General features: G+C 39.8%; 1 protein-coding gene across 2 annotated transcripts in view; it reads right to left on the bottom strand.

Annotated features, from left to right (window-relative positions):
* Window positions 1–26,955, bottom strand: part of LOC136867159 (leucine-rich repeat-containing protein 15) — a 56,294-nt gene that overhangs the window by 18,881 nt on the left and 10,458 nt on the right. The window contains exon 1 of one of the 2 annotated variants that reach the window (XM_068227040.1): window positions 12,824–13,003. The exons of the other annotated variant lie outside the window; for it this stretch is intronic. The gene's annotated coding sequence lies outside the window, so the exon portion shown is untranslated. Of the gene's footprint in view, window positions 1–12,823; window positions 13,004–26,955 lie in introns of those variants that run through there. 2 annotated transcript variants of the gene reach the window in all.

Here is a 26,955-nt window from a genome sequence, read left to right as displayed (position 1 = left end):
TATAAAGCATTGCGGGTCGCATCTAGTGATTGTTTTAAATTCATGTCCATCCATTCATTCCTCGTTCTCACGCTTTGAATTCTGGTCAGTGGAGAATATTATACTTTTAATTTGTCATTCCATTTCGTCTCATTTCGTACCATTAGGGGCCTATGACCTCGATGTTAGGCCCCTTTAACAACAATCATCATTATCATCATCATCATCATCATCATCATCATCATCTTTTAGGCACAAACGTCGACATGATCACTGAACGATACAAAACAGACGCTAGTGTTTGGCAGTCTCAACTTGTGTGTGTTGGTAGGTTAATGTTAGACGAACAAACTGACATGTGTCAAATTCATACACTGCGTACTGTTCGCTGGCGCCATCTCTTAGTGAAACCGGAAAAGACTTATGCATACACCTGGAACGTTGACAATTGGGCTGCGGTGAGAACTGATGGTAGAATGAGTTCTTGGTTCAAGGTACTTACAGGGATTAGACAAGGCTGAAATATTTCTTCTTTGTTGTTCGTAGTTTACATCGATAATCCACTGAAAGCTATTAAGTGGTAGGGGGGGATTCAGCAGTTTGACCTATGCAGACGTTTCGTCTTAATGGCAGATTGTGCTGAAAGCCTTCATTCTATTATCTCAGAACTTGAAAATGTTCAATGAGTGATATGAAAATTAATTAGCCTTTCCAAGGCTAATATGATGTCAGTAAGTAAGGAAACCTAAGAGAATTGAATGTCAGGATCGGAATACAAAGTTGAAAGCCGTAGATAATTTCAAGTATTCTCCCAGGATGAGCCGGCCTCGTGGTGTAGGGGTAGTGTGCCTGCCTCTTACCCGGAGGCCCCGGGTTCGATTCCCGGCCAGGTCAGGGATTTTTACCTGGACCTGAGGGCTGGTTCGAGGTCCACTCAGCCTACGTGATTAGAATTGAGGAGCTATCTGACGGTGAGATAGCGGCCCCGGTCTAGAAAGCCAAGAATAATGGCCGAGAGGATTCGTCGTGCTGACCACACGACACCTCGTAATCTGCAGGCCTTCGGGCTGAGCAGCGGTCGCTTGATAGGCCAAGGCCCTTCAAGGGCTGTGGTGCCACGGGGTTTGGTTGTATTATCCCAGGATGGTCATAATGTGAGATTGAATGAAGGTACAGCAAAGCTAACGCATTGAGTTTGCAATTACGATCACTATCGTTCTCTACACCGGTGTTTCCAGAATAACTTTTTCCTACGGGAGTGAAAGCTATTTGGAATCAGGATATCTAATTCTTAAGTTAAAAGTAACAGACATGAAAGCAGGGTGTTCGCGGGTACAAAAGGTGGGAACAGTGACAGGACGGTACTCGGAATGAGGCGATAACGGCTAATTTGATGAAGCTGTGCGCATAAACCAGTTTCGGTGGTGGGGTCATGTGAGGCAAATGGAGGAGATAAGTTACCTAAGAGCATAATGGGTTCGATCATGGAAGGCAAGACAAGCAGAGGTAGACCAAGACGACGATGGTTAGACTCAGTTTCTAATGATTTAAAGACGAGGGGTATAGGCCTAAACGAGGCCAGAGGACTAGTTACAAATAGAGGATTCTTGCAGCGTTTCACAGAGGCTTGCAGACTGAACGCTGTAAGGCATAACAGTCTAGAATGAAGACTAGCATTTATACCCGTTCTTCGCATAGTAATTTGGAATGGATTACATGTTTCCTTCAGGAATTTATGAGAAGTAACATGGCTCTATTCTCACCCTTAATGCGACATAGTAATATGTTACTTTCCTATGAAAGCGCGTGGCAGAAACGTGAAATATGATGAAGCTGTACAAAGTCGAGAGAGAATGATGACGATTTCCGATTTTATTGTATGGTACAGTTCCTGGTCCGAAGTTGTGTGAAATTCCCCATGATTCTCAGGTTGCATGTTGTTATCTCTGACCACTGGCGTGGCGTTCTGACTTTGATGACACCTCCCTTAATATCTGACCTACCCGGTATCGAAAATAATAAAATGACTCTTTAGTTTTTCCCATTACCCTCCTTGAAGTGGCATGCATGAAATGTCCCACGTGACTTGGACTAATCATCCAATTCTTCGTAATTATGTGCGTTATTATCCGTAGTACGATAAATACGTACATAGCATAATGGAATGGAAATACCATATTCTTAAAACGTTTGCTATGTACAGTCATTTGATAGACCTAATGTTTACAAAGATATTTGAGAATAATCTTCCCATAAATACCAGATCCATGTGATTACCATGGCATCATATACACTTGATAACACAATCCTGAGTGAGTAGATTCCAAATACGCAGTTTGGTTCAAATAAGTCCAGCAGTTTTCCACTTTTAGGAATATAAAAACAGATAACCAGACAGGCAGACACCAAAGGTAAAAGGTCTACCGCATGTTTCCTCGGTGTTCAGTTACATTAGGTAGGATTAATTCTGAAGCCGAGCGAAATATTATGCATCCTCTGATTTTCTCCTGTTATGGATTCTTTAAATAACTATGCCTGCGAGGGTCACTGGTTGCAGAGCATGAAGCCTATAAAAAATAGTAATTTTCCACGTTATTGGAAGAGTAAGTGAAAGTATAAAAATGATAAAAAAATATTTAAAATGAAGGGGCGTTTCAATATAGTCTACAGCAGAGATGGCGAACCTATGCCACGCGTGTCGTTAGGTGACACGCGAACACGATTTCGGTGGCACACCACATGCACATATTAACATTTTGATGTACGTTTTGTACTATAGACTAAACATATCTCGTGCATCGTGTAGTCATAGTGTTTTAGGTTTAAGAAATAAATACCGAAAATCGAAATTCTAGTTCCATTCGAACGTTCATTATGGCAACACAACAACACTGATATGTCCGGAAGTCGCCGACGAGCCATTCGCTCACCCACATCAGTGAATTAGTGAAGTTTGGCTTGTGTGTGGTTGCCAGCATCGCGTAATTATTCTTAGTGAGTAACTGTTTATTGTGAACTTTGTAAGACAAATAGTTGCCAATAAATTATCCCAATTTTGAAATTTGGAGAAACTATCGCACTTTATTTCAAAACCTCATACTGCACAAATGAGGTGGTTTTTTTTTTTTTTTTTTTTTGAGTGGTTAGATATTGATAGTTTAGAAATGGAGTTGACTGAATTTTAAGAAAGCATGTATGGGTGAAAAAGTTCGTACAACTTGAATCATTAGTGAAAATCGAGTGTGCTGTTGATGGTGGATACTCTCTCCAGAAGCCGGAGAACTTAATACTTCAACAGTTGAACAGCCTCCCACAAAAGTTTCGGCCATGAAGAAACTTGTTACAGCGCTACTTACTTTGTTTGGGTCATCATACGCCTGCAAGCAACATTTTTCTACAATGAACGTTGTGAAGACGTTATGAACCTAACATAAATGACATAGCTACTAAGTATTTTTGCGGTATAGGCAAAATACCACCATGGAACATGCAATCACATGAATCTGGTATTTTAAAATATAACATATTATGAAACATAATTTGGAATTAGGGATGGAAGTCGGTGGTAGCGGTGGCGAGTGGGGGCAGGGGTTGTATCCATTACAAATGAAAATAACAAGTGGCACAGTAGACAGTTGGGAATAATAATCCAGACCTATAATGGCACACTAGTTGGAAAAGGTTCACCATCCCTGGTCTACAGATTTTACATATAATCAATAGTGTGAGGGAAATTGAAAAATCTCTTTTGTTCTGTTCTGCCTATAAACCCCCAGTCTATTAAGTGATTTTTAAATTATATTGTCCCCGTGAAAATTGGCGATTTTATGAATATTCTAACAAGTGGAAAGCAAAGATTTTATTGTCTGCTTGAAGCCGCAACACATCACTTGGGAACTTGTGGCGAGCCGTGAACGAGTTTTTTTTGTCGTTCGGAGGGGTGCGATACGTCACCGGCAGGACTGTGTCAAGGTTATAGCTAACCACGTGACTACCTTCGCACGCGCGACTCAGCCTGTTTCTGGAATAGTCTGCGCAAATTAAAGGTGATCATCAGCCAATTACCGTACTCGCTGAAGAACACGCCTCCCTGGGCTAATTATTATATAAGGCCTTGCTTCGAGTGAATCGCTCTCTTCTTAATGCTTAATGCTCTTCGCTTTACGCTCTTCTTAATGCTTGTTCGCTGCGTGAGACATCACATCATCGGACCACGTGGAAGGAGAAATTTCAAGACGAGTCGACGCCCGTTCTACCAGAATTTAGTCTGATAATTAGTGAATTCTGTGGAATAAAAAAAACCTAGGAGCCAAGTTAAGTGTGACAGTGTAGACGAGCTGTTTATATTCTGCGTGTGCCTGTTCAAAATACTTAATTTTGTCATCTCAGTTACAGCTTGTGACCAGCAATCAACGAAGACGTCTTGGAATTGAAGATCTCAAGATGAAGAACTCCGCAACTACCAACATCATTTCATCGAGGGACATCCATCGCAGAGCCTCCATGGAGCTGTAAAAATGTAAGGCGTCTCTGGTAATTGGAAGAAGACTGGCCGGAGTATGCTGAAATAACTGACTGTCGACGGGAATCGAACTCTACAAAAACTTGAGTACCTTTTTAATTTAATTTATCTGTCCTATCTTCTGTACAACTAGAGATCTTTCTTCTTAAGTCGTAGATCTATCAGTTTGCTGTAGTTAAAAATATTTCATTTTCCTACTTCTTAAGGTGTCATGGTAGACTAGGTACGTGTGAATGAGATTTTTGAAATCTATTAGAGTAGACATGTAGGTTGTCTTTGACTGACTTCCCATGCTTAAGGAGCTTAAGTTTAATAATCACTGACCACACGATAAATCTACTTTATTTGTAATATTGAAAGTTACCGGACGGAAAAGTTGCGTGTACATTTTGAGTGAATAGGGTCGAACCTAGTGTCTTTTAAAATCACTTGCTGTTTTTTTTTATGATGAAGTCATCTAATTTTACGACATTCCAGGAGAATCAGTAGATGTAATAATCACTTAAATAATAATAATATTGATTAAAGATCGGGTAAAACAGAAGTAAACGCTCGTGAGCCATAAAACTACTGTAGAATTCCTAAATGTGAGATAGAATGTGCTCTGTTCATGAAGGGTCTGGAATATGGCCTATCCTGAGGGATATTTGTTGCATAATTGAGTAAATGATGAATTAGTGGTGATATTGATTTATTCTTGTGTATTTGGAGCGCAAGATAGATTATAATTAGAGGAGCACGTGTTTGTGAGTGTATTTCACAGGTAGGAAGTAAAAATAATGCGAGTAAGGCTCACGCTTGCGGTAAATTCAACCTGTAGCCCACATGATGGTAGTGCTTATGGATTTTACTAGAATCTTCCATTATAATCTCATGAATTAGATGAACTTGCGCTGATATGTGAAATGTATTTCTATCAAGTGATACTCATGACTTCGATCACTAGCCACCATTAATGTAAGAGAATTTCTGTACACGAATTATTTTGCGAGACATTACGCGTCCCGACCATTGATAAAAATCATAACTAAAATTGCCATGTCAGGATTCGTTGTAAATAGTGTACATAAAACGTGTTTCCCTAGTGTGAATGTGTGTGTAAATGTGTATATTTCTCTTGTGCCATGTTTATTTCATTTAATTTTGATCTGGTCGCGCACTCGCCGTGACGCGGATCACATTCATCGTTGTGTGTTGCCTTAAGAAATAATTTCATGCCCTTAAGGGAAAGTTTAATTAAATTAAGTCAAGGAAGACTAGGAAGGAATTTTTTTTTGCGAGATTTAAAAGGAAAGATCATCTCGTTACTTTGTAAAGGCACTCGATTTGTAACAAAATTTATTTAACTATCTCACACGTTGGTAATGTAAATTTCTAAAAATCTGAAATACTTTAAGATTAATTTGAATAGAAATGAAATGCAAAGATTAAAGGTAGAAATTTTGTCAGCCGCATGATTGCTTTAAAACATTGTAAAAATAAGTCATTAATAAGTGATCAAAAATCATTACTCTGAAATATTAATGATGAACATTAGATAAATGATGCGGTGGAGAATTGACAAGAACACGATCGTGTTACAATGAAACAGGTTAACTGAATGATAATAATAATAATAATAATCGAGATAATAATTAATTAATTTTAAGAATTTTGGAAACAGTTTTTCTTTGCTACTGAAGTTCATGTTAGCGTCATTAACCATTATTAAATATTGTAAATGACTAATTCAGTTGTGTACATAGTAAATGCCACGTGTTGAGGCAACTTTAAATTGGTGAAACTTTGAACACATGTTTATTTAGTTCTTTCAGTCAAATGTTTGGTTTAAAAAGGCAAGTGGCCTAATTACTTCTTTGGTTTCATTTACAGCACAGTAGAGCTGGAGATATGAACACGAGTCACTCTAGATCGAGGAAGAAACCCGATATTATGAAAGCTCTGTTATGTTAAAAATATTAGCAAGGATATTTTGTTGTTTAATTGCTTATGTGAATAAATGTCAGAGTGTTGTTTTAATATTTCTTTTTATCCTGCTTGGTCATCAATCCTTACAACCCTTAAATGCCTCTAGAAAGTGATAGCCAACGATCGAACGGTCCACCTTGGGACTCATCGCTCGATGGCTGGGCTTAGCTCGGGAAAAATGGGGGCATTTAAGATGGCTTAATCCAAGCGTGGGGCTCGAGATTGGCTTATCCAAGCTCGAAAATGATCTTGTGCTGTCCAGTGTTTATGACATTGACAAGATCAGATGACCAATTAAATTAGGCTGACTCTGACACATTTATTCGCCCAAATTCTTGTGGCTAACATAAGCACATGTTAAATGTAACTTGTATGAATATTGTTAAAAACAAATTCTTGCTGGTAATTAGAAATTTGAATTTGCTGCGATGATAATTAATTAAAGTTAGACTCATAATTGCGACCGATATTGGTGAAAATTTGGAACTTTCATGATATCGACAAATCGGTGCCTTCACAAATTTGATAGAGTTCGATTCCCAATATTTCAGTAGTCCGGTTAGAATCCTTCCAATACCAGAATAGCCATTTAATGAATAATTGTAACCATGGACGACTTAAGGCAGATGTTGTTGGCTATGGAGGAGAGGATTAATGCCAACTTGAACATTAGTCAAGCTAACTTAGAGAAAAAACTCAATGAAAATCAGGCCCACTTAGAGGAAAAACTTAGCGGAAATCAGACTAACTTAGAGAAAGGACTCTTTGAACTCAATAATAGTCAAGCTAACTTAGAGAAAACCTTAGGGGAAAAACTTAATGAAAATCAATTGCATTTAGAGAGAAAACTTAGTGACACTCAGGTACACTTAGAAAAAGGACTTAGTGATCTCAGTGACGCACAAATAAACCTCGAAAAATCTCTCGGGGAAGCTATTGAAGAAAAGTTGACGGACATTAAAAACCAAACTGAAGAAGGTTTAGGAAAAATATGTTCGGACATTAAACTTTTTAACGGCAAGCTAGCCTCAATGCAGAGCGAGCTCGTAATAGTCAAGAATGATTTCGCTACTATGAAAAAGGAGGTAAACGAAAACATTGCCAAGTCTATGGCGGGCATGTCCAATGAATTCAGTGAACGACTGGCGAACGTTCAGCAGGACATATTAACTGGAATCGACAAATACAAGGGCGAAGTTGAACAATCATTCCTGAATATTGAGGAAAAGATTGACACAAATTCAGAGGACCTTAAGGTTACGAAAACGGCTTGGGCGAAGAAATTCGTTGGATTAAACGAGAAACTACAACAAGTCGAAAAGGGCATTCTCGACAAAATCGAGACATCCCAAGTCGATACCTCGGAACGGATGGATTATATCCACGAGTCGCTTGAGGATAGTTGGGGCGAAATAAAAACCATCAAAACCACCCTGATGAATGCCATACATAAGGTCACGACTGAGTCAAAAACTGAAACCGAAGGGATTCGAAAGGAGTACACGGATGGAATTAAGGAGCTTGTACATGAAATGCATCTCCTGAAAATCCAGAACGAGAACACTAGCAAGGTCACCAACTCATTGCTAGAGAAGCAGGCATTACTGGAGCAACGTGTAACCGGCACGGGTCTGACGTCAACTCCACTTGCAACTGCAGGGACAGGCGCTGCGAATACAATCGACATTTCTTCAGAGCCGACAGTAAATGCGTCTCAAATGAATACAACCGGCCAGACGCAAATAGTAAATATAATTCGTCTTCACGAAGACCAACCCAAGAAATTCAATAACGTTAGAGGAAACGTGACTCCGAAAGGCTTTATTCGGGAACTGCAGGATTACTTTCGCGATGCGAAAATTCCACCAGAAAGGCAGCTAAGAGTCACCGAAAAATTCCTGGAAGACTCAGTTCATACCTGGTTTGTCGCATTTCGATTTTCGTTTGACGATTTCGAAAGCTTCAAGAAAGCATTCCTGGAGAAGTACTGGAATAGCGACGTTCAATACAACCTTAGGACGGAGTTATACGCCAGGAAATATGCATCATCTACGCCCACGAGATATGCGGACTTCCTGTCCAGCCAATTAAGAAAATTAAGGGAACTAGACTCACCGCCATCAGAACCTGAGTTGGTTAAGTTGATCACCCGACAATTACCACCAGATGTGCAGAGGATCATGATAGCCTCAAATACGCAATCTGCAATTCAGGCTGAGGCGTTGTTAAGACAATTAGACATGACGTCCAAGGAACCAGTTCGTCAGGGACGAAACTCGGAACCTCAGATCCATCAGGTAACAACGAATAAGGAGGAAGAATCGAAATCAGTCAACCAAGGGAGAACGTGGAAACGTAACCCTGGAGGGCAAGATTCACCTCGTGATCGATCGCCCGTACGCAGAAATAGACCCATTAGAAACTGGGAATATTCCAGACGTAACGAGAGGAAGCGACCGTACTCAGATTACCGAAGGAGCTGGAACCGAAACCAGGACTTCCGCCACTCAAGAGGAAGGAGAGACTGGCGAGAAGAAGAAAAGGAGAAATATCTGAAAGACCTTCAAAACTCGACGCAGGAAAACGAAAGATGGCGAAGAGCAATCCAAACCCAGGATACCAACCCTGATATCGTGGGAGCGGAAAGCCTTCAATACCAAGAGGCCAAGGCTCGGGGAAGCCAACATAACAACTCGAGTCAGGAGCACAGCCAAGGTGCTGACAAAAAAAAAAAACTCCATCTCCAGTAAGAGGAGATAGCCTGAATCCTGAAGGCAAAATCACTAAATTTCAAGAATGGATCGTGGTACAGGTCGACGCATAGACTCTACCGAACACCTACACCACTAGCTGACACCGTGTAATCATCTGTTAAAAGGGAAAAATAAGTTACTGAAGATGGAAATAAAACTTGAGAAACACCCTGTATGGAGAGACTAGGCTACTGGATGCCAGGAGCGGAACGAGGAACTCCGAGTCTCACACCTATCGCGAGCTCAACTAAGTTACTACCAGGTGATTCAACAACCAATTTTCCGGAACAATAGTAATGGACACTGTTATGTAATAATTTCATCTACAACGAAATTATATTCCAACCAAGGGAGAGATGTCCCCGTGAAAATTGGCGATTTTATGAATATTCTAACAAGTGGAAAGCAAAGATTTTATTGTCTGCTTGAAGCCGCAACACATCACTTGGGAACTTGTGGCGAGCCGTGAACGAGTTTTTTTTGTCGTTCGGAGGGGTGCGATACGTCACCGGCAGGACTGTGTCAAGGTTATAGCTAACCACGTGACTACCTTCGCACGCGCGACTCAGCCTGTTTCTGGAATAGTCTGCGCAAATTAAAGGTGATCATCAGCCAATTACCGTACTCGCTGAAGAACACGCCTCCCTGGGCTAATTATTATATAAGGCCTTGCTTCGAGTGAATCGCTCTCTTCTTAATGCTTAATGCTCTTCGCTTTACGCTCTTCTTAATGCTTGTTCGCTGCGTGAGACATCACATCATCGGACCACGTGGAAGGAGAAATTTCAAGACGAGTCGACGCCCGTTCTACCAGAATTTAGTCTGATAATTAGTGAATTCTGTGGAATAAAAAAAACCTAGGAGCCAAGTTAAGTGTGACAGTGTAGACGAGCTGTTTATATTCTGCGTGTGCCTGTTCAAAATACTTAATTTTGTCATCTCAGTTACAGCTTGTGACCAGCAATCAACGAAGACGTCTTGGAATTGAAGATCTCAAGATGAAGAACTCCGCAACTACCAACATCATTTCATCGAGGGACATCCATCGCAGAGCCTCCATGGAGCTGTAAAAATGTAAGGCGTCTCTGGTAATTGGAAGAAGACTGGCCGGAGTATGCTGAAATAACTGACTGTCGACGGGAATCGAACTCTACAAAAACTTGAGTACCTTTTTAATTTAATTTATCTGTCCTATCTTCTGTACAACTAGAGATCTTTCTTCTTAAGTCGTAGATCTATCAGTTTGCTGTAGTTAAAAATATTTCATTTTCCTACTTCTTAAGGTGTCATGGTAGACTAGGTACGTGTGAATGAGATTTTTGAAATCTATTAGAGTAGACATGTAGGTTGTCTTTGACTGACTTCCCATGCTTAAGGAGCTTAAGTTTAATAATCACTGACCACACGATAAATCTACTTTATTTGTAATATTGAAAGTTACCGGACGGAAAAGTTGCGTGTACATTTTGAGTGAATAGGGTCGAACCTAGTGTCTTTTAAAATCACTTGCTGTTTTTTTTTATGATGAAGTCATCTAATTTTACGACATTCCAGGAGAATCAGTAGATGTAATAATCACTTAAATAATAATAATATTGATTAAAGATCGGGTAAAACAGAAGTAAACGCTCGTGAGCCATAAAACTACTGTAGAATTCCTAAATGTGAGATAGAATGTGCTCTGTTCATGAAGGGTCTGGAATATGGCCTATCCTGAGGGATATTTGTTGCATAATTGAGTAAATGATGAATTAGTGGTGATATTGATTTATTCTTGTGTATTTGGAGCGCAAGATAGATTATAATTAGAGGAGCACGTGTTTGTGAGTGTATTTCACAGGTAGGAAGTAAAAATAATGCGAGTAAGGCTCACGCTTGCGGTAAATTCAACCTGTAGCCCACATGATGGTAGTGCTTATGGATTTTACTAGAATCTTCCATTATAATCTCATGAATTAGATGAACTTGCGCTGATATGTGAAATGTATTTCTATCAAGTGATACTCATGACTTCGATCACTAGCCACCATTAATGTAAGAGAATTTCTGTACACGAATTATTTTGCGAGACATTACGCGTCCCGACCATTGATAAAAATCATAACTAAAATTGCCATGTCAGGATTCGTTGTAAATAGTGTACATAAAACGTGTTTCCCTAGTGTGAATGTGTGTGTAAATGTGTATATTTCTCTTGTGCCATGTTTATTTCATTTAATTTTGATCTGGTCGCGCACTCGCCGTGACGCGGATCACATTCATCGTTGTGTGTTGCCTTAAGAAATAATTTCATGCCCTTAAGGGAAAGTTTAATTAAATTAAGTCAAGGAAGACTAGGAAGGAATTTTTTTTTGCGAGATTTAAAAGGAAAGATCATCTCGTTACTTTGTAAAGGCACTCGATTTGTAACAAAATTTATTTAACTATCTCACACGTTGGTAATGTAAATTTCTAAAAATCTGAAATACTTTAAGATTAATTTGAATAGAAATGAAATGCAAAGATTAAAGGTAGAAATTTTGTCAGCCGCATGATTGCTTTAAAACATTGTAAAAATAAGTCATTAATAAGTGATCAAAAATCATTACTCTGAAATATTAATGATGAACATTAGATAAATGATGCGGTGGAGAATTGACAAGAACACGATCGTGTTACAATGAAACAGGTTAACTGAATGATAATAATAATAATAATAATCGAGATAATAATTAATTAATTTTAAGAATTTTGGAAACAGTTTTTCTTTGCTACTGAAGTTCATGTTAGCGTCATTAACCATTATTAAATATTGTAAATGACTAATTCAGTTGTGTACATAGTAAATGCCACGTGTTGAGGCAACTTTAAATTGGTGAAACTTTGAACACATGTTTATTTAGTTCTTTCAGTCAAATGTTTGGTTTAAAAAGGCAAGTGGCCTAATTACTTCTTTGGTTTCATTTACAGCACAGTAGAGCTGGAGATATGAACACGAGTCACTCTAGATCGAGGAAGAAACCCGATATTATGAAAGCTCTGTTATGTTAAAAATATTAGCAAGGATATTTTGTTGTTTAATTGCTTATGTGAATAAATGTCAGAGTGTTGTTTTAATATTTCTTTTTATCCTGCTTGGTCATCAATCCTTACAACCCTTAAATGCCTCTAGAAAGTGATAGCCAACGATCGAACGGTCCACCTTGGGACTCATCGCTCGATGGCTGGGCTTAGCTCGGGAAAAATGGGGGCAATATGCACTGTCCTCCCTGACCACCGACTGACTGCTCGCCAGGCCGCGGACCCCTGGGCTTATATAGGAAACCCAGGGGCGCGTGTGCAATAAATAGCACTGGCGACAGCCGAGGCGGCCGAGGAGGAACGGCAAGCAGTCTCTCCCGAGGGAAAGAACGAGGAGACCGCCTGTCATAGACAATCCCCTCGGCCCCTCCAGCCGGGGAAGCCCCTCAAGTGCTTTATTAAGAAAGAATGCAATACATGGTGCCCGTGGTGGGCGCAAATATATACAAAGAATTAATAGTGAGAAAGACATTTAGAAACAAAGAACACTAGCCCGGAGAAGCCTATCACAAATAACAATGTGCAAATAAAGAGTCCATACGTCGGCATCCTTGAAGACTGGCGCGGATCCTGGAGAAGCGGAGCAGATACCGGTTTCAGATCTGTTCTATGTGGCACCACTCGCTGCTCCCACCCGGGCTCCGCGAGCGCCGCGGCCCCTGCCATGTCGAGACATGCCGCGGCTGACCGCGGGCGCCCGGGTGGGCTGTTGAAATTGAAATCCAGGAGGCAGAGACAGAAGATCGTCACCAGTGGCTGTGTCCAATTGGATCGCATAATTCCACCCTTTCGTTAAAGCACAGTAAAGAAGGGATGCTCTGGTATAAAAGTACTGATGCTGGCTCATGTCCATACGAGGCCAGAAACTAATGGCCTATAACATTCTGAGTGCCTCGTGCTGGTCGCGCCCAGTTGAAGAGGCCGGAACTAGCGATCGCAGGGCTTGCGCAAGACGAAAAACCTTCTGGTTGTCGGGTATTGGCAAGGCTTTGCCGTATGTAGCAGGGACGAGACCCCGCCAGTTCAAAGGTTGCTCGTCCTCTGCTGCGTCTTCGTCGGAGATGATACGTTGGTCCTCGAGGTCGGGGTCCTCTTCGGGGTGCCGAAGCCTGGTGAATTCCTGCTGGAGGTGGATTGGATTGTGGTCAATCCTCTGTATCGTCTGTAACCTGTCTCTGGATGAGTAGACTCTAAATATGAAGTTTGGTCGAGATATAATCAATACTGCAAGTGAACATTGAAAACAAAATACTGTTCTTGTCTTCCTATGAACTCCCAGTCTATTGAGTGATTTTTAAATGATATGCAAATCGAAACCTGCTCCTGAATGAGTAGACTCGAAATATGAAGTTTGGTCGAGATTCAGCCGTTTACCCGTGACGGCGGAACAAACAAACAGACACGAAAGCTAAACACTATTGATACGATCTTGAGTTGACCCAAAACGGATAATTATATCAAAATATGACGAAATAAATGACATTACAGACAGCGGACCCCCTACAACTTTATTAATGAGAGAGAGAGAGAGAGAGAGAAAGAGAGAGAGAGAGAGAGAGAGTGAGTCAGAGTCCGACATCTTGGTTAAATGGTCAGCGTTGAGGCTTTCGGTTCAAAGTGTCCCGGGTTCTATTCCCGGCCGGGACGGGGATTTTAGTCGCGTTTGATTATTTCTTCTCGCTCAAGGATGGGTTTTGTGTTTGTTCTAACACTTCCCTCTTCATATTCCGACAACACACTACACTACTCATCACCACAGCCACAAGCAATAATGATTACATCCCTCCATATAGGGTCGGTGTCAGGATGGGTATCGGACTGTAAAACAGAGCCAAATCAACATGTGCTCCACAGAAGAAGAAGAAGAAGAAGAAGAGGAGGAAGAAGAAGAAGAAGAAGAAATTGTGTGTGTGTGTTTTTTGTTTGTTTTGATAAATATACTGAAAATGTATCATTATTTTCCTACTATACCTGTCCTGCCCTTTTCTAATACGACTTCCTATCTGGCATACTTAATAAAGTATGGATGTACGTAAAGAATTTCACCTTATTTTCTTGGCTTAAGCACAAAAACCCTATATCATCAATGGTAACAAAGTATGGATTGCTTTATTCATCATTTTCTTAATCAGCTAATCTTTAGATAATCTACACATTGTTCTCGGGTAGATTCTTAAAGCGAGTTTCACCAAGGAAACTTCCGGCAAAGTACCTGTTGGTAAGACATAATGCTGATGGAAATATAATGAGGTCATCGATTTAAAGGACAGGATAGGGTGTCCTGTCAGAAGGGAGACCAGACAGGCTTCTCGTGCAATAGATTAGAGAATTTCAACCCCCTTCTCTCATGTAATCAGCTGTCAAGTTCTTTGATTTCACTCCTGATTGGTTGGTTGTCTATGTGCGTCGTACTTTTCAAGCAGCAAATCATGGCAGAATGTGTATTCAGATACGATATTAAAATGATAGTAATCTACATAAATGAGACCAGTAATACTATGTATGTCTATATACGTTATATATTTTCGACAAATGCCTTTCGATGAGGTGGAACAATTATGATCAGAAATATTTTAGTTCTATTTCGGGGACGCGATACGCATGGTGTACCTGTAAGCTTAAGTTCGGGAGATAGTAGGCTCGAACCCTACCACTGGGAGCCTTGAAGATGGTTTTCCATGGTCTCCTATTTTCACAAACGGTAACTGCTAAGGTTGTACCCCAGTTAATCTTTGCTCTTTCCAATCCCACTACGTTAAAGCAGCATTTTGGATAAAACGAATGGCAAACCGAGCGAGTTGGCCGTGCGGTTAGAGTCGCGTAGCTGTGAGCGTGCATTCGGGAGATAGTGAGTTCGAATTTCACCGTCGGCAACCTTCGAGATGTTTCTCCGTGGTTTTCCACTTTCACACTAGACAAATGCTGAGGTTGTATCTTAATTACGGCCACAGACGTTAACTTCTTAATAGAAGACCTTTTTCATCCTTCCATCGCCGAAAATCTTTGATGTGTTAGTGTGACAAGCCAAAACGAATGATAAGAGGAAGAAGAAGAAGAAGGAAACTTCATACTGACGAGGGAAAAATTGACGTGGTTGTGTAATCGTGGAAAAGAATTAATAATGTTATTTGCTTTACGTCCCACTAACTACTTTTACGATTTTCGGTGACGCCGACGTGCCGGAATTTAGTCCCGCAGGAGTTCTTTTACATGCAAGTAAATCTACCCACACGAGACTGTCATATTTGAGCACCTTCAAATACCACCGGACTGAGCCAGGATCGAACCTACCAAGTTGGGGTCAGAAGACCAGCGCCTCAACCGTCTGAGCCACTCAGCCCGGCGTACAATAATTAAAATGTCTGTAAAACGTCTGAAATTTAAATATCACCGCGCTCGAGTAACATAAAACATTTTACTGTTTCTTTATATGGTTAGACAACTGCTATCTTAAAATGAGAGCCGTTCTTTAATTTTGTGTACTACAGTATTCGTATCGCGTGTTTGCTCAAACGCTAAAACTTACAGCCGGGTGAATTTTAATTGAAAAACTGCAGTTAGCGTGTAACAGAAATGCAAGTGTACGTATGATTAGATCTACCCCCTCCAAATAAGAATTCCGTAACTGATAATTTTGTAATTTAGAGATTATTTGCTTATCCTGTACTAAAAAAATTAGCTCTATCAACTAAATGATTCCACCCTGGTTCTCAATATATTTTTTGTTAACCCAGTATTTTAAGAACATTGCAACTGTTATTATTGAATTTGTTTCAATTAGGAACATCATAATTCAAGATAGGATGTTCATAAATGGTGTGTTGTCTATAACAATTTTAGCAAAGTGAAGTTACGATCATCTTACGGGGAGTATTCAGCTCTTTCACTCAACACTGCATAGTGAGAATGACACTGATTTTGCGCATCTGTCAGCATTGGCGCGTTGAGATGTTCCAAGTTTCCATCCCCACTCCTTTGTAACCTGAGAGATCATCAGTTGATTACATTAGATACTCATTTTAGCAGTGGGGAGAGACACTTCCCGTCTCTCAAGTCGAGACGAAGTACAGGCGGGAATGTTACCAGTGCAATGTAAAACGCCGACTAAAATGTTATAGTGATTATTGTGCGTAGCCATTTACCCATTCCAAAATGTATTCAAGGGGCAAATAAATGATTGATTTAGTGAGTAACATGGCTGCTTATTCAACTCCGTTACAAGGTAAGTGTATATTCATTTGTTCAGCGGGACCAGTCACGTTCATATGTCATAAAGGTAGTTTCCACCAGCAAGAGCTCAAACCTTCAATTACTGTAGAAATGTGGAAGTTTAGCCAGAAACGACGAGTAAGACTTGAATCACTTTGGAATTTGGTAATGCTTATAAGGGAAGTTGCCAGTAGCTCCAGAAATGAAGAACCTGCTGCCTTTTTGTGCACATAGTCTCATTCCGGATATGTATGATCATTTCTACAAAAATCTGAAAACTGCTGTAGCCAAACCAACTGAATCAGACACAATTAGTGACTAACAAAGACTTACAAATACTCACAGTTCATTCAATTTGGTTTTTATATTTTGATTTTCCAAACAACAAAAAAATTGAAAAGGTAATTTCTTCTGAAAAACATGTCAACTCCAACGATGTGTTGTTCACAGACAACAGTATCAAGAGTGTTAAGATCTGTCAATTCTTCCTTTTAACTCATGTTAAGGAGTAAAAAAATTAACTTTGAAAAAGGTGGTCATTATAGTCATTATTGAATTAAACTGTCCAAACAACAACATCGTAACTTGACTTATGCAATTAGTTGTTCACACATCTCCAATGAAGAACATCGTAACGTAATCATATACGATGTTCTTCCAGTTCAGTAATATCGTAACTACATGTAAATGGGTCATTTAATACAATAAACCACCCTTCTTGGGGAAAAATAAACTAGGCAGTAAATGCATTCCATGGAACCCATAATCGTTAACATCGAAATAAGCTCTGATTTGTTTGAAATTTTCGAAATTTTAAACTGCTCTGCTCAACATTTTACTTTATGCAGATACGATGTCCTTAGTTGGAGCAGTAGAGATATTAAATGAAATAAATAAATTACAAAACTTCCATTAACGGCTTAAAATCTAGTTAGGTCTATCGACTGATGAAGAAAATATTGAAAATTGCACGAGGAAACAAGACATTTACCTCCACGAAAGTAAACGTTTCTCCAGTCCAGTGTTCTTGTTTAATTCAAAATATGATTGTAAAAACCCCTGGCCAAAACTAGAATGCGCCTGGGTAGCTCCAGCGACCCTAAAAGTATCTGGGGTAAACTGAAGTAACTTTTGTTTGTTATTCTTAAAACCGATCAAGGAGTATCAATATTTGATAGAGTTCGCTTCGCGACGCCAGGAGAATATATTCACAAACCATAAATGACCACAGGGGTTCTGAATGTTTACAATTTAGATGATGGTAACAGAAAATCTGAGAAATGTTGGAAAGAAGTGTGACTTCCCCCCTTGGAGAACAATAATTGAACGAGAAATGCAACCATGCAAGCTAAGGGCGCCAATCTTTAAGTTGATGACTTAAAGATAAAAATTTATAATCAAGCTTGAACGGACTCTTATCACAGGGATGGGGTGATAGTGCACTAATCATTAAGCAGGAGAATTAGAAATCAAAAGGCTAATTAAGGCAGATTGATTAAAGTAAACTAGGAAAATACTATTTATTATATTGAATATAAATGACGACGGTTTAACGAGAACTGAATTTAAAATAGGAAATGAATTTAACAGAAAGTTGAATGACTCTACTTCGCGAAAACTTGCAATATTTTTAACTCGCTTGCTCACCATGTAGTCTTGTTCTGTTGGTCCTTGGAAAACTTCCATCCTTGTAGCTGGGACATCACCGGTCGTCTTTGAGATATCTTCATCTGCAGCTAAGTACCATTCCTGCCTTGCAAATTGCCTCAACCATAATTGGATGATGGCTTTGAAACTATCACTCCCTGTTATGCTCTATCCCATATATTGGAGATGAGCCCTAAGTCATAGTTAGAAAAACCTCCTTGGGTTATGTGGAGAGGATACTCAATTAATAATCCTTCCAACTTTACTGAAAATGTGCACTGAAGTTTCATTTCTATCTAGTTTAATACTACCTATTGTCTTAGACTGGTATAAACTGGTCTAATACAGAGCTGTTCGTACTTTCTGATGAGAGTGGCTATACGCCCATCATTCAGAAATTCCTAAGTACCACGTCGTGGTAACGAAGTAATGAATGTAGAAGTGATAAACTATCACACTAGTCCACTATGGTACAACAACCATAACACAAGTTATCAGACCTAAAGCGAAATACAAGATAGAAGAAGATCCAAGAAGATTAATGATGCCAAGAGCTCCAACACGCCCTTTTATAACCTTTTCTGGCTCTAATTACAGGTCGCTACACGTGGTCCAATCAGTTGACACGTCTCTCCCCACTCCAGATATTAGAGTTGATGGGTCCCAACCAAGATATCAACTGTTCTTCTATTAGCCCTTTCACTCAGTATCCATGGCAACATGACGCTCCTTTGAAAATATAGGCGGTGATCAGTTTGAATTATTCTGGTCGAAATACAATAGCTGTCGTTACAACGCTTGAACACGTGCTCGCTTTTCCCAGAATTTGATGTCTAAATTTGTCCTTCCTTCTTCCTCGGTGATGTGGCAAGATAGAGGAAAATCTACTGCAAGTTAAATTTAAACGAATGTCGCAAGAATCTAAGTTAATATTAGGATATTCAGCCCTCGTTTACAAGTCGTAGTTAAAAAGTAATGAAATGATAGTGAGCAAATGATTAAACATGAATTATAATAAAATTACATACCAAGATAAATATAATGACGTTAAATTCCTGAATTAATTACACATAATAAAATTAACATAATTACACTGTGACGTCTGGAACGTTACAGAAGAAACCACTAAACGAGTATAATTGTAGTATAAGTGATGATTTAAAATAGTCGCTGAACCTTTTAAAATGCCCACTACAATATTTTCCAGTGCCGTGTGCTGGATTCCAAGCTTTCTTCAGAATTTCCCGCATATGCTTGGATACACTGCTTCTGCTTTCGAATAACAGACCCATCACGGACCAGCTTTCTGGGCGAATGTTTTGCGTCTCACTCAGACATGGGATTCATTATTCATAAATGCTCTTCTTTTCCTGGTCAGCTTTCTTGGCCTGGGATAAGTCTCTTTCAAATCAAATGCTTGGATCAAGAATAACAGCTGTCCAATTCTGCTGGTCGATGGCAACAATATCTGTTCTTCTGTTTGACCCCGTCTAAGAGATACAGTGAACTTCTTATCCAGCACACGGCACTGGAAAATATTGTAGTGGACATTTTAAAAGGTTCAGCGACTATTTTAAATCATCACTTATACTGTACTGTCCAGTTTAAATCTTTCAGTGCAGATGTTAAGGTTGCTCTCACTCTGTGATAACTGGTCTTCCTTTGCAATTCTCCTTTGCAGCAGTATCCTAACATACAGCCAAGCGTTTCATTCTCACCACAGTCGAGAATACGGCAGGACATCTGCCATGAACTGCTTGAACCGCCGAGATGTTGCACGACATTTTAAGAGCATTTGCCCATTCAGAGTTCGACAATCCTTTCCGGTTACTTATCTAGACGTTTGCTTAAGTGTTTGGCACGTACTTAAACGCCTTTCCCTCTTCAACTGTATAAAGTCCAAGTGTGGAAGTTTTGCTCCCGTATTAATTTCCGAATTCGCCGACCAGTTAATGGATTGTTAGCTTCACCAATATCTGTTTACCCAATAATGGCTTCCTTTCTGCCCAAGTGTCTCTGACAGCTTGAAGGTGATCGTCTGTAACACGGCTGCAGATACTGAAGTTTTGTATAACAGCTTCCCACCAGCAAAAGTGACTTTCAAATGTACTAGATATATTTTAGCAATTACTGTTTCTGTTCGTTTCATCTGGTGCCTGTCATATCACTCCTTTTAATGCATTTAATAATGTGAAATTTTGTTTGATAATAGGATAAAAAAATGTCAGAGTTATAGAAAAAATCAGGCAGATGAGGGAAATGTTAGCAATGTTATGGGAATTTGGACTCTAATATCTGGTAATACCGGTCGTCATTGTAGCTGTTACATTGTTTCAGAAAGCAGCTTTAATGTTTGAAAGCATGTTCTATATGTTTGAATATATTCCACTCGTATATAAAATATCATTAAAATTACTCAAATATGCATGTAAAAGTTAATGCAAAACCAATTCATGGATATGCACAATAAATTCTACACAATGAGTGCCCTGAACAAAGTAACACATGCATTTTTATTTTAAAGTGTGTGTTTCAGTATGCGGTTTGTAATCCTGATGCAATGACTTATTCGCCTGCAAAATGTAATTACTTGGTATTATTTAAAAAATTCGAACGGGGTTGTGTCGGGGTTACGACCGCAAGTTCTGAGTAGAATACGTATTGCGTGATCGGTATTTTCGAAATACAGTATCTAGTTAGTACAGGTTTGAGAATTGTCCACCACTGGGGCAGTATATTTGCGCGAAATTCGCCTGACGACGGGACGCTCGGCCACCGTAACTTTGAGATGCTCCCGATAAGCATTTTGTCGCTGGTGATTTTGGACAAGCTGCTATATCCTCTCGAATGCTGTTTCGATCATTTTACGGCCATTTATTGCCCACATGTCATTGCATTTTGCGAAAGAAATTTTTCCCATTTCTTCGCACCACAATTCTCTCAAATGTTCACTTTTTTTATCACCGTATATGTTGGGTAGATTTACTGGGATGTAAAAGAACTCCTGATGGAAAAAAATTCCGGCACCTCGCCATCTCTGAAAACCTTAAAGGCAGTTAGTGGAACGTAAAGGCACTAACGGTTGTTGTTATTATTATTATTATTATTATTATTATTATTATTATTATTATTATTGTTATTATTATTATTATTATTTACTTCTGATTATCACCTCCTCAATTCTCATGATGCAGCTGCTTTTACCAGGTGGTTGTATCGAATATTCTAAGGTTGGGCTGAGAATAATGGGTACAACATGCAGTGGGATGTAGGCCTATATTGCATTCTGCTATTACATTCCCACAATACGGAAAGTCAAGTCCTTGTTTTTCGAATTCCACGTAAAACTGGAGGACACGAGGCTATTATTACATCAAAAGTCACTTAAAACTGCAAGCTTGCTTACTTGGTTGATATTCCAACAGAAATAATACTTCATCCGGCAGTGAATTTACTTTACATTTTTCTGCATACTTTCACATAATGTAAATCTAGAAAGCATTTTCTCACTGATAATGTCCAGTTGACCAAAAGAGTGCAACTAGCCCTGCATTGATTCTGTGAAGTATATTGTCTCTGTAATATTCAGTTTTAAATAATTAATCTGCTAAGAGATTTTTTAAATGATGTTCTTAATACGAATGATCTCTTGATTAAAAAAACTGATCCACTGAAAATTACAGTAACATTTTAGGCCCCATTGTAAAGTTGTAAAGTAAGTAAAGTAAAACCCTTGCTCCATTTCATATAAGGTAATATCCATCTCCCATAATCTCGGATATAACAGAATAGGGGGAGAATCTTTCCTTATGTTTTGATATATGAAGTTTACAAAAATTTAATATTATATAGCATTGCTGAAAAACATGCAGTAGAAGGACAAATAAATAAGAAAGTGTCAGAAAAATATCATCAACAACAATTCAGCACATGTAAGAGATTTAGGAACTGAACATGGCCTGAAAGGAGTGTTAGGAACATTATTATAAAAAAATTAAACTTCTCGTGCATGCTATAGAGGTCTATCGGATACCCCGGCAAAGTAACCCCTCCCCCACAAAGTGAAAGTCACCACAGTAGTCCCTCTCAGTCCCTCCACACAACGTCCAACACCTAAAATGAATCTATTAGTATTAACTGTCAAAAAACATGCAGACATTAGACTACGATGGTATATTAATTACCGGTATATAACTATAGTCCGCGTATCTAATTGCTCTAGACTTCAACAAAGTGTCATTGGCTAGATTGCGTTTGGTACAATTCTGTTACTAACTAGCAAGTATCAATTATTTTTCTTCCTTCAGGTAAACTAAACTCGTGTCCTCATCCCAAGGTTGTGCAGCTCTTTTCAGGCACACCCCCAATGAAGCTGAGCTGCATGTACCATTTCAACCACACTTCTCCACAGTCCCTTACCAATGCTGAATAATGTTTCTATTAATTCCGAGTGCACCTACTCTCTGTTCCACAACTTCATAATCGTTTGTATACGACTGGGTTTCCTTATCAGTTTTCCTCATATCCTTCTCATCCATAAATTTCTCTCTCTTGCTTCCTTTGTCCTTAAACAGTCTTTTATACGACGGTAAATTAATTATTTAACTATAGTCCACGTAAGTAATATAAAATGTGCCAAACCTGTTTTTTTGAAACATAGTAAACATTATCTCTCTTTCGTCTATATACCTAATTTTTATGAATCCTCATTAACAACCATATTATGCCCCTCATTCCCTTTTTGTCATATTATCTAAGTTTGCTGCCTGCTGTCTTTTCTTGATGGATACAGTACTTTTGCATCCATCTCTTGGCACAGGCCAGAGTAAAGTGTAGCTTCATCCGAAGTCCCAGTCAACATCCATGGCTGTGACAATATGGAAGCTGCTGGGGTATGGGTAGTGCTGAGTAATGACATTCAGAGCACGCCTAGTGCATCTGAGTGTTACGAAATTTGCTGCTCATAAGGTCAGTCATGCTGCAATAGTACTTTCTGACCCAGTGAGGAAAGCAATGGCAAACTACCTCACTCCTCATCTTGCCTAGTACGCCTCATTTTGGTGCTGCCGTTGGTTTTTGGAGTTTCCTTATAACCGCATAACCTTTGGTGGTGCTATTTGATGATCCAACCAGCCTCTGGGCTGATGACCTAACAGACAGACATCTAAGTTTGTCCTCATTATGTTCATTACATTACAAAACTCTCCTAGCTATCGCTTATTTGTGCATTGTAAAGCAATTTGCTGCTCTTCCATATCCTTAACTCTTAGAACTACTTTTATTACATTACTTTGATGTTAAATGGAATCCCTTTCCTAATAGTATCCGATTTCTATCGTTTCCAGAAATTTCCGTACCCCAATCCACCCAGTACCCTTGATTTTGATATTTCATTTGGTGTCGGACAGCTATCTTGAACACTTCGCCACCTGATCCCAACTTCATTCTTAGCCACTTCTTATTTATCTTTATAAAACTATCCCCGTGTAGACGTGCATCACTGCACATTATTCTCACTCCACAGTCTGCTGTACAGCCGGTTAATCCCATCATTATTTAAGCAAATTTACTTGTGATCCTTGCTCGATTTTGTTAACAAAACGCTTATCACAAAAGCGTGTGTCCGAATTTTTTCCCGGCTTTTCGAAGCTCCGGTCCGTCTTTATCCTGCTTTCTTCAGCTCGAGTTACGCCTTCTAGTTTTCCTATCTGAACATTAGTCAATGGCGGACGTACTGTAGTTCCAGTATGATGCTTGCTCGACAGAAATCAAGATGTCCACTGCAGGCGTAGTGCTCAGCCGGTAAGTCGTAGCACTTGAGCATGTGCTTAGTTTCGGTCTGGCCAGACTGAATGTCTCAGACGGTTGAGGCGCTGGCCTTCTGACCCCAACTTGGCAGGTTCGAGCCTGGCTCAGTCCAATGGTATTTGAAGGTGCTCAAATACGTCAGCCTCATCCCGGTAGATTTACTCGCACGTAAAAGAACTCCCGCGTGACCAAATTCCGGCACCTCGGCGTCTCCGAAAAGCCGTCAAATTAGTTAGTGGGACCTGAAAACAATAGCATTATTTTATTAATAATTTCGGTCTGCGGAATAGACTAATCCGTCACAGACCACCCCTCCTCCCGAGGGGTGTCAGTTCAGTCCGCAACAAGCTGTCCAATTGGTAACTTTACTGCAGAATGCCGAGTTCGCTGTTTCACTCTGCAAAGCCATCTCACTTCGCACTCATTTTGATGCCACGACATTCCGGCCGAGCTCTACCTCTGGTGAAATTGAAATATTGGCAGATATCCTAGGCCACTTTCCGTTCGGTTCATAATACAGTACTGTATATCAATGTGCGCTATTTTGCAATATCAGACCATATTGCCAATGTTTCCCTTTATGAAGGCTGCAAGAGCCAATATTCAAGCTATTGATGGGCATATTCGACCCATTAATACGTCTAGAACCCAGTAAACAACAGCCACAAGACAGGAGCCTTGAGAAATGCTGTACAGTCTTCGGTTTTTTCGTCAGTGTACTTGTACACTGAGAGAAAATATCAGATGAAATCCTTCACCATTTATAGTTTATTAGTCTATGCTAGAGCTATACTGCCAAAGCTGATAATTGATATCTGGAGGAAATTCAAATAAAGGAGTGTTTCCTATCAACGATGGACGAGGAGACGAAAAGGCGGTCTGTCCTCCTGAGAAACCATCTTTATTTTTACAGGAATACATTTGCTTAACTATTCGTGCCTTATGGAAAGCCTGTAGAGGGTCAGTTTCTGTAACAAACATATAATGCAATGTGTATCTGAAATACACTTAACGAATGTTGAAAGGACTTACACTAGACTTAACTAAAGTTGGTGTCTGACAGGTGAGGTTGGAGGGAGGAGCACTGCACGTGCCATTTCACGATGTTGCAACATTCCAGCATTCCTTTCTACGTGCTCTTACCCCTCGCTTCCGGCTCACTTGTTCCCTCCTTCATTCTGACCACTGTGATCTGTTGTAGACTACCTGGCCAGGCGGTGTCGTCCCATTTGCGATCACTCTTATACAAACAATCAGGTTCTTATCAGTGACAGTGAGAGGTTTGGCAACTCCCAGCAAGACGAGCTGCCCTGAAGCTTTATCTCCATGGCAACCACAGTCGCCCCACTCTCGTTTCCATGACAACCACACAGCCACTCCCTTTATCCCGCCTCGGCAGGCAGTAAATGGACCTCCCTCTAAGAAATGTCATATCTTATTATTAGCAGTATAGTCAGATTTCTTGTACCATTGCGAAGAGATGTCTCGTCGCCGATAAAATGAGACCACGGGTCGTCGGATCCATTCCCTTAGAGCTTCAAAATTGCATAAATGTGCTCAGTGGATGAATACGAATACAAAATACAGGATTAGACGTCTGCAGTAAACACATTTGATTTGTGATGGTTCAGTATTTAACTCTATCAAGGTCTTGTTACTCGTGAAATTACTGACAGGATCATACTGTGGCAGCATATGATGAGACTGGTTCGTTGCACACCGACTATCTCGAGGGAATGAGTCAAAAGTTACGAACGACTGTAAATAAACCAGTGCAACCGTAGACTGTGATAAGGCATGTGTGTTGCTCTTTGCCATGAGATATTCTGCCCGTGAAGCAGATTGTGGCGAAGCTGGAGATAGACACAACAGAGCCAAAATGAGCATTTACACATTTATTTCATTAGGTATACGTGTTCCCTACTGGTACCCATTCCGCTCCCACTGCTCGCTGTCGTGACGGTTAGGGTCACACACACACACGCACACGCACACACACGCACACACACACACACACACACACACACACACACACACACACAGTCATATTCACCGTCTGTTTCAGAAGTTTCCAATCACTCTTACAAGCACGTACAGTATTTATTCGACAAGAAGTACTTCCCATAGCGCTTTTGTTGTCGGTCTTCTATTCTTTTAGAGATATTCGTCCTGATATTGAGTGTGTGTTTTAACTATCGTTAAATATCCAGTGAAGTTCAAATCTTGTTCGATTATAGGTTCGAATTTTCGCACAGAAAATCTCTACCAAACCCATAAATGCGAAAATGTGAAAATAATGGGCAGGAATCATCCCTAAAGATCTAATGATCAATCAATCAATCAATCAATCAATCAATCAATCAATCAATACTGATCTGCATTTAGGGCAGTCGCCCAGGTGGCAGATTCCCTATCTGTTGTTTTCCTAGCCTTTTCCTAAATGATTTCAAAGAAATTGGAAATTTATTGAACGTCTCCCTTGGTAAGTTATTCCGATCCCTAACTCCCCTTCCTATAAATGAATATTTGCCCCAGTTTGTCCTCTTGAATTCCAACTTTATCTTCATATTGTGATCTTTCCTACTTTTATAAACGCCACTCAAACTTATTCGTCTACTAATGTCATTCCACGCCATCTCTCCGCTGACAGCTCAGAACATACCACTTAGTCGAGCAGCTCTTCTTCCTTCTCTCAATTCTTCCCAACCCAAACTTTGCTACATTTTTTGTAACGCTACTCTTTTGTCGGAAATCACCCAGAAAAATCGAGCTGCTTTTCTTTGGGTTTTTCCAATTCTTGAAGGGTACATCATCCGCAAAAAGCCTTACCTCCGATTCCACTCCTTTACTCATATCATTTATATATATAAGAAAACATAAAGGTCCGATAATACTGCCTTGAGGAATTCCCCTCTTAATTATTACAGGGTCAGATAAAGCTTCACCTACTATAATTCTCTGAGATCTATTTTCTAGAAATATAGCCACCCATTCAGTCACTCTTTTGTC

The sequence above is a fragment of the Anabrus simplex genome, chromosome 3 (assembly GCF_040414725.1).
Source record: "Anabrus simplex isolate iqAnaSimp1 chromosome 3, ASM4041472v1, whole genome shotgun sequence".
Taxonomy (NCBI): Eukaryota; Metazoa; Arthropoda; class Insecta; order Orthoptera; family Tettigoniidae; genus Anabrus; species Anabrus simplex.
Note: the sequence above shows the minus strand (reverse complement) of the source record. Positions and strands in the feature narration are given on the sequence as shown.